General features: G+C 43.1%; 1 long non-coding RNA gene across 1 annotated transcript; it reads right to left on the reverse strand.

Annotated features, from left to right (window-relative positions):
* Nucleotides 1–2,465: 2,465 nt before the first annotated feature.
* LOC142427848 (uncharacterized) lies at nt 2,466–6,664 on the reverse strand. Its single transcript, XR_012780102.1, has 3 exons — nt 4,718–6,664; nt 3,283–3,479; nt 2,466–2,786 (listed from the first exon to the last, which is right to left on the reverse strand). It is a non-coding gene; the product is annotated as an uncharacterized LOC142427848 (long non-coding RNA).
* Between the last annotated feature and the right edge of the window lie 2,005 nt (nt 6,665–8,669).

Below are 8,669 nucleotides of genomic sequence, written 5' to 3' on the forward strand. Positions count from 1 at the left end.
ATGCGGCTTGCAGTGAGTCCTACAGAATAAACAGGATGAAGGATTTGATTAGGTGATCTGGAGAGCCCTTTCCAGTTTAAAATTTCATGATTTAATCTCCGCCACAGCAGAGCGGTGAGAGATGAAGCGCACAGGGCAAGGCCCTGCACACACCTCCCCTGCCACGTTCAGGTTCAGAGATGCTGTTCAGTGCAAATGGGCTCTGATCTAGGCAAGGGGACAGACACCTCCTCTCTAAGAGAGTTTCCCTCCATTTTATTGTGAAGAAAATTCAACCCATCAATTTTCTCTGAGCACTAAAAAAGGCAGTACTTTCCCCCATTGCCTTTACCCTTGTTCCCATGTACATAGCATCTGAGCCACAGCATGCCTGCCAGCTTGTGGGGGCTTGCTGGTTGTTGCCAGGTTGGAAGCTATGGCCCTGGTACTTGAAATGCCAGGAATGTCACCCATAGTGAACAGATTTCAGCAGAAAGTCCAGACTAAAACAGATTAGGAAGAAAAGCCTAGTGGTTTATTAGCCAATTGGCAGAAATTAACCCATGTGAGCCTTAGAATTCACGAAAGGAGAATGTCTAATTCATTTGCTTTGTTTATGTCTTCAGGAATGATCAGTCTCCAGAGGAAGACACTGTTTTGTGAAGTGAGAGAGCTGAGGAGACCCTCATCAAGATAGATTAACAAAATAGCCTCAGGGTAGGCTCAACCATGCTACTAGTCATGAGGATGAGGATGATGTGGAATTGGGCATTACTTCATTCTGGTGTCTATAAGATTGCCACGAACCAAGGCAATCTATCTAGCAGTAAACACTAAGAAAGGCCCAATAGCATATTATTGTACATAATAATAAATAAATCTAGTGTTTGCTTTATACACATGGCTGTTAAATGATAGATATGCATTATTAGGTTAGACACCACCCAGAATTTGAAGCCATACATTTCTCTTAGTCTTTTAATTATCCCAGTCAAGGAGTTACCTAACTACCTAATACGGTTCAGAAAAATCAATGAGCAAAGGCACTGCCTTTATAGAAAGCCTCTCTCTCTCTCTCTCTCTCTCTCTCTCTCTCTCTCATAAAAATCCACCCTCCTCTCTCTCATAGCAATCCAAGCTCACATGCAAAGAAAAATGAGCTACAAACGACGACTCTGGTCATAAAACTGTATGCAGTGTTGGGCAGTGATCAGAATGAGCATGTTAGTCCAGGAGCTGTTGCCCTGAGGAAAACCTGTTAATATATATTTCATTATGAGAGATTTCACACCAGTCTATGAACCATGTTTTCACTCTCACGATGGACCAAGTTAAAACGAGAAGAACTGTGTTATTGGAAATAAAGATCTAGAGACAGGACACTCCCTTACTTGAACCGCAACTATCCATCAGATAGCTAATAAAAACTGGCATTTTTTATATTGCTCAGCCAGGATAAAGCAAAGGGGATGGTCCTGCTGTGCCATCCCTGTGTGTGATGCACTCAATTTTCCATCTCGAGCTTGGGAGATCAGTAACTGCATGTCCTCCCTTTCTGCCACATTTTGACCTCTGGGAAATTACATCTGCTAATACTTTAGGATATTTGTCAGCATGGTAGTGCAGAACTGATTTAGATAAGAAGGGATGCATATAATTTTAAGTGATTCCTTTTCTGTAGTATATTTATCCATGGTTATAAATGAACAGAAGAAGGATCCTTTGTCCTCCAGTGGTGAAAGAAAAAATTTCAACATTAACAAAAAAAAATACCAAGCACTTAAGTGCAGATCAAAGAAACACAAATTTCTGTCCTGTCTTTTTAGGATCTGCCCTCCTGGAGTGAAATGCATGTCCATGAAGCAGGAATTTAAGCATAGAAGCACTAAGACGATGCATGAATGTACAGTACCTGTCTAAATCAAGGTCAAGGCAAAAGTGATTTAAAGATAATCATTATGAATAATAAAAAATTCTACCTTACAAATCTGGCTAGACCAGAGGATGTACACTGGTACAGATAGGAAATGGAAACACAGGGAATCCAGGGTGGATGATCCCTTCAGGACCAGTAGTGAGGGTGGTGATACTGGGAGGGTGGAGGGAAGGTAGGGTGGAAAGGGGTAACCGATTACAAGGATCTACATATAACCTCCTCCCTGGGGGATGGACAACAGAAAAGTGGGTGAAGTGAGACATCAGACAGTGTAAGATATGACAAAGTAATAAATTCTAAATTATCAAGGGTTCATTATGGAGGGGGGAGCAGGGAGGGAAGGGGGGAAATGAGGAGCTGATGCCAGGGCCTTAGGTGGAGAGCAAAGGTTTTGAGAATGATGAGGGTAATGAATGTACAAATGTGCTTTACACAGCTGATGTATGTATGGATTGTGACAAGAGTTGTACGATCCTCTAATAAAATGATTTAGAAAGAAAATTTATTCCAGTAGGGAAAGGGAAGTAAGGGTGCAACTTCAGGAGACAATGTTTATAATCGATACAGATATTTACACAAAACAATACGCTTACTTTGAGGTGATTATCTGTGAAAGGGGGAGTCGCTTCTTAGAAATTAAGAGGCGGAGGAGACAGACAGAGAGAGGGCTGTAGCTCTGTGAGCCACGGCTGCCAGAGAGCCTCGGATTGGCTGTTTCCCTGAGTGTGTCTTCTGGGAAACCCTTCTTTTTCCTCAGTCCTGCTCACATAGCTCACTCCTGATCCAGCGGTGAGGCACGCTAAGGGTGTGCTGCGGCAAACTGCTAGTCTGCAGGACTGGCATCGTGGTTTGGATTTGGCAAAGGCTGTTTCTGAAGCAGGAAGAAGAGAACGTGTGAAAGAAGAGGCTCATTGCACACCACTGAATTGATTGCTGTTCAGGGCAACTGAGATTCGGCCTTGTTGGAAATTCCCTGCCGAGTCCTATAGAAAGTAACTTCTAATTGTCCCACCAGAGGCTGGTGGGGATCAGGATAAGAGAGGTATCAATCCACCAAGTCTCATCACCAGTTGTTCCAATGTTGCTGCTGAAGACATTAAACCTCTCAAACTTCCCAGTTACTGTGTCTTCAGCTGAGTCCGAGAAGCTTCTGAGGATGTTCTAAGACAGAAACAAGAGGGCACTTGGGGCAGGACATTGTGCCACACACAAGAACCGTCACTATGGCTGCCAGTGAAACAGTAGGTAGGCTGTGGGGAATGATGTAAAGCACACTATTTGAAGCTCTCAGATCCGCTCTTGGCTCACATTTTGACACTCTCATACAAACTCACCATCCTGCAAGTACTTAGATTCCATAGAATTACCTGAGCCCCAGATATGCTCCTTCCTGTGGTCTTTGAAGCAGTAGCACTTCATGGTATCAGAACTGGTTTCCTTGCCAATGTAGAAATGCCTTTCCTTGTCTGCTACTCTTCTGCCTCGACAAGGGCAATTAATCAGGTTTCAGATTTGCTTTAGGTTTCATGGAAGGCTTACTGTGTCGCCCGGAGGAAGAAACTCTCTATGGTGAACCAAAATTTTAATCCATTAGTGCTTAGAGTTACAAGATGGAGTCACTGAAAATGATGGTGAGTGGCCCAAGCCAGCATTTAGCCCATAGACCCTGAATCCATGTAACCCAGCTATGACAGGCACAACGGTATATTCAGAGGCTTCAAAAAGTTTGTGGGAAAATGGAATTAAGAGGTAATATCTTTTTCCATGAACTTTTTGAAGGCCCCACATGTATCAGTGAATAGTTTAGTGCACATCCTCCTCCTCAGCCAGCAGCCCCAAGAATATCCCATTGATAAGCTAGTCCAACATTCTTTCTGTTAGTCATGAGGTTTCTGGAAAGGCATGTGCCTGTCATCATACTCCTTTGCCCTAAACTGGTCCAGTGATACAAGGCAAGGTTACTCGGGATGCCATGCCAATTATTTGGGATCCTATGCCACTCAGTGATTACAGTCAGTTATTACATGCCACTCAGTTATTACCGTGATTACAGTCTCTGTAGTAACTGAGATGGCGGCACTTTCATATTATATGCACTACAGGTAGAGAATATAACCCAAAATCAGGAATAGATGTTATTTCCAATATTGGTAAATAATTCCTTCTTCCATAGTTGAATGCGCCATAGTTGTATAATTGACCTATCATTAAGTGACAGGTAACGCAAAATCAAATATTTCTACAACAGAGCTTCTTGGAAGCTCCTTCCAGTAAGCTTCCCCAGCCTCACCACTGCAATTCATGGAAATTCTATCTTTCTCTTTATTTGGATGAAAACCTTGGAATAATCCTTGTCTCTTCTCCTTTTTCTTACATTCTATATTCAACATATTAGAAAATCATATTGGCTCTCTACTTTCTGCTACCATCCTGAACTTAGCATTATCAATTTTCCCCAGCTTCTGCCCTTATTCTCAAATCATCATCATATGATCCTGTTAAACCACAGATTATATCAGGTCAAAAGCCCTACAGTAGCTCTCTATCTCACTCTGAATCAAAGCTCAAGTCCTTACAACAGCCCCTAAGTCCTTTTATGAGCAGAATCCTCGTGGCAGGTGAACTCTCAGAAGTGTGTTTGATCTCCACCTCCTGGTGCTCATGTCTTTGTGTGATTTCTGCCCTTTGAGTGTAGGCAGAAACTGTGACTGCTTTTATCCAACAGAATATGGAAAATATGAGGCTAGCACTCCTGTAAAAAAATCTTACATGATTACGTAAGACTCTCTGATGCTCACTTACCTTTATCACTTTCCCGGTTTCCTTGAACTGTTGTGAGCTGCCTATGAGTGGGTCATATGTCAGGAAACTAAATGCAGCCTCAAGATCAGCCTCAAGATCAGCCTCAAGCTGATGACAAGAAAAGAAATCTGAGATTCCGTCCTAGAGGTGCAAGGAGAAGAATTCTGCTGACACAGTCCCTTCCCTATTTGAGCCTTCAAATAAGAATGCAGCACCTTGATCCTGACCTGGAGAACCCCCAACAAAGGGCTCCTGGACTCCTGATCCAAGAAAAAAGAGAAGTCATAAAAGTTAACTTCGTAATCATCTCATTATGTAAAAATTGATAAATAATGCAGCCATAAGATTTCTTCAATGACACCTCCTTGAATGTAGGCACTTCTCAATTCCCAGTAGTTTCCAGAATACTAAGGAAAGGAAGAAAAGGAGAGACTGGGGGGTGGGGGGAAGGCACACAGGCAAGCAATATACGTAAAAGTTAAAATGGATGCAGTATTAGCACATATTAGTTCTAGAAATGCATTAACCAGGTAAAATATAAGCATACTTTTCATTTTTTAAAAAGCCCCTTAAGATCATACAAAATCCAATGAAAGAAATGTTATTATGACCCCGTGTGAATTTCGTGACAGCTAGATCTTGAGCGTATCTATTCTTTATCAAGGTATTAGAGCTCTAATCAACTACCCGAAGTCCTAAACATTGATTAGAGTGCTCCTTTAAAATTCACCCAGACTCTTGCCTTATGTTAAAACTCTTGCAAGGTGAATGAATAACATAGCCACTGGCAAGACCGGGTAGGCTTACTCTCCTCCTTGATTGTTAACAACTTCTACCTGCCTCTGCCACAGGCAACCTTCCCACCATTCCCAGCAGAATAATGAAGAACAAGGCCTTCCTGTTCTTCTGGGACTCCCACTCTGCTATGCCCCATGGCACCAGGGCCCCCTCTCTTCTTGTATCCCAGGAGGATGTAAAATACTTTGCTATACCCCCAGAGAAGTGTTACCAAATCCATTCTAGACTCCTCCAGCAGTTAATGGCTGCATTTCAATACGTTCTTTTTATATAGGATGAGAATAGCTCTCTCCCTCCCCTGTCAGTCTCAGAGCTGCCTGCTGGATTTGCATACTGTAGAGTTAAGGATCTCTCAACTTTGATGCCTTTAGTATAGGTCCCTCCTCCCCCTTGTAAACTTTCTTCACCAAATGGCAGGGGAGAAAACAACATTCTGGAAAGAAAATAGAATAGCAATTTTAGGCAGAGTTGATCTGATTTCATCACAGAATCCCTTACATTCCACAGGGAAGAAACCTAATTTAAAGCTAGTGAGCAAAGTAACTCTGATAGCCAAAAGGTCTGAGCGCCAAAAGTGACAACTAAAAATAATATTTGTCAATGTACCCACAGGCGATTGCATGATGGGTGCCCCCCAGGAGCAGGGCCCTAGGCATCTGCCTGTGCCTCAGGCTGCTGATGTGGATACACCCAAAATAGTAACCACATGCCTGCACCTAAATTTTCTTCATCATTCCCCCGCTACAAATGTATTCCCCAACCCAGGGTCAAACTGACTCTCTTACAAAGAGAACCTTCTTCCTCCTGGCTGGTCCACTTTTTGGAATGCAAATCGTCCTTTCTCCTTCCAGTCAGTAAATTCCTGGTGTTTCCTTCTAGTGGTCCTCCACTTACTTTATTTCATTATTTCTTTGGGCTTTCTATTCCTCCTGCATCCATTTCTACCTGGATTTGGAAGCCTCAAAGGAGAAGGGGTTAATTCTAGCATGTAAGCCATTGGATATTCCAGAGAAAGAAAGAAATACAGTCAAAATGTCAGAAAGTGCTGGGCATGATGTGGGTTCTATAGGAGGGTCTTTGGTGGTCAGAGCCCTGGGCATGTGGAAGCATGGGTTAGACTGTGAACCTTTAGCTTGCAGCAATAGCCAGTCACAAAAGACTCTATGCCAATCATTGCGATCAGTGCCCCTCCCTCCCCATAGCTCCCCCCTTCCCCCTGCCCTTTTGGTATCTCTTATTTCCACTCCATTGTCCATAGATGGGCTTCGGGTCTCAGCTCCATCCCCCCTCCATTCTCAGCAATGCATTTTTGTGTGTTTTTTTACTGTTTGTTGTGAATCTTCTGCACAGTCTTGACACCTCATGAACACACCAGCTTGTGTGCTTCTTCCATGTGGGCTTGTTGCTTATTGTTGGATGGCCACTTGTTTAACTTCAAGCCTTTAAAACCCCAGACACTATATTTTTAATAGCTGGGCACCATCATTTGTCTTTACCACATCGCTTATGCACCCATTTTGTCTTCAGCGATATTGTAGGGGTGTGGGTGAGCATCACAGAATGCCAATTTGTTAAAACAAAGTGTTCTTGTATTAAGGGCAGGTATAAGCTGAGGCCCAAGGCCCATCTTCAGCTTCAGTGTATTGCCTTATAAATATATGTACATAGGCCAATACCTCTATTGTTATACATTACATTAATGCATTTACATAAGTGCACACCTCTGTTAATCTCCCTATCTATGCCTTTGCTTCCTAGAGCTTGCCTCTGTTTTCTTTTGCCACCTCCTTCCCCGCCATCACGTTCCCCCTTCTTCCACCTCTTAGTGCTTCCTCTCCACTAGCTTGGTGTTGCTCTAATACTCACAGGATCTCTACCCTCTCCTAGATGCTGGTTCCACTTCCCTGGTTGTTCCCCTGTCCGTGATGCTGTCTGCTCACCACACCCTTCTCCCCACCTCCTTGACCCCTTTGCCTTCTCCCCGGGTTTCCCTTCCATGGGTTTCAACCCATATAATTAGGCAACCCATCTATGTCCTATTCTGAACAATAAGAAAAACTATGGTTGAAGAAAGAAAAGGGAAGACAAAAAAATGAGAGAAAAGAAAAAATTACCCTAGATAGGTCCAGGTCTGTTGGCTGGTCCTGAGGGAGATCCGGAAGCTGCCCCTCCTTGCCTGAAGTCCATCCTTGGGGCTCCTCAGGGGCTCTGTGACTCAGCTTTACTCCAATTGCTGATCTGTTATGCTTCATTCCCATACTGTCTCCCCACTTAAAGTACCCATTATTGTCCTGTCTTCATATGCTTCAGTTAGAAGACAACATGTCTTGAGCTGTTGCTAGTCCCACAGTCCTCTCTGTGCCCCAGCAGCTCCATGCAGGGAACTCATCCTCTGGGCTTGGTGTGACCATATAGTCTAGTCTGACTGCCCCTTTCTCCTTTTCCACACCCTCAGACAGGGGTAAGAACAACAGAAACCATAGGGGAAGGGAGCAGTGGTTGGAGTGGGATTTGAAAATAATTACCAATCTACGATATATCAGGGGGTCATGAGGGTTTTTTTTGGGGGGTGGGGGTGGGGAGGGAAAACAGGAGGAGCTGATCCCAAGGGCTCAATGGAAATGAAATATCTAGAAAAGAATGATGGAATGTATCAGATACAATTGATGTATGGTTTGTAACAAGAGTTATAAGAGCCCCAATAAAATGATTTTAAAAATAATAAATAAATAAAAGATTAGGAAGGGGAAAAAAAAGATTCTATGCCAGTGACACAGGTTCTACTATGCTGTTGTTTGTGCTCATTATTATGGAATTTGTCTCCAAATTATGGTAACCTCATGCACAAGAGAGCAAAATGCTGGCTGGTCTCTATTGGACTCATTGGACCACTGTGATTTCTCGGGTTCACTGGCTGAATGTTGGGACTAGAATCACCAGGCCTTCCTTTCAAACTTGAACTGGCACTGAAACCTGTTCAGGATCCCAACAACACCCAAGGTTCAACTGACGTGTGTATTACGTACCAATAAAACGTTTTTGTTTTTTTTTGTTTTTTTGTTTTTTGTTTTAAGACTCTACTAACTAATTAGTGGTAGTCTTGCATGAAGTGCATTGGTTGGAAATGAAACTCAGCTCTCCTGCAATGACAGGA

Source organism: Tenrec ecaudatus, chromosome 15 (genome assembly GCF_050624435.1).
Source record: "Tenrec ecaudatus isolate mTenEca1 chromosome 15, mTenEca1.hap1, whole genome shotgun sequence".
In the NCBI taxonomy this organism is placed as follows: Eukaryota; Metazoa; Chordata; class Mammalia; order Afrosoricida; family Tenrecidae; genus Tenrec; species Tenrec ecaudatus.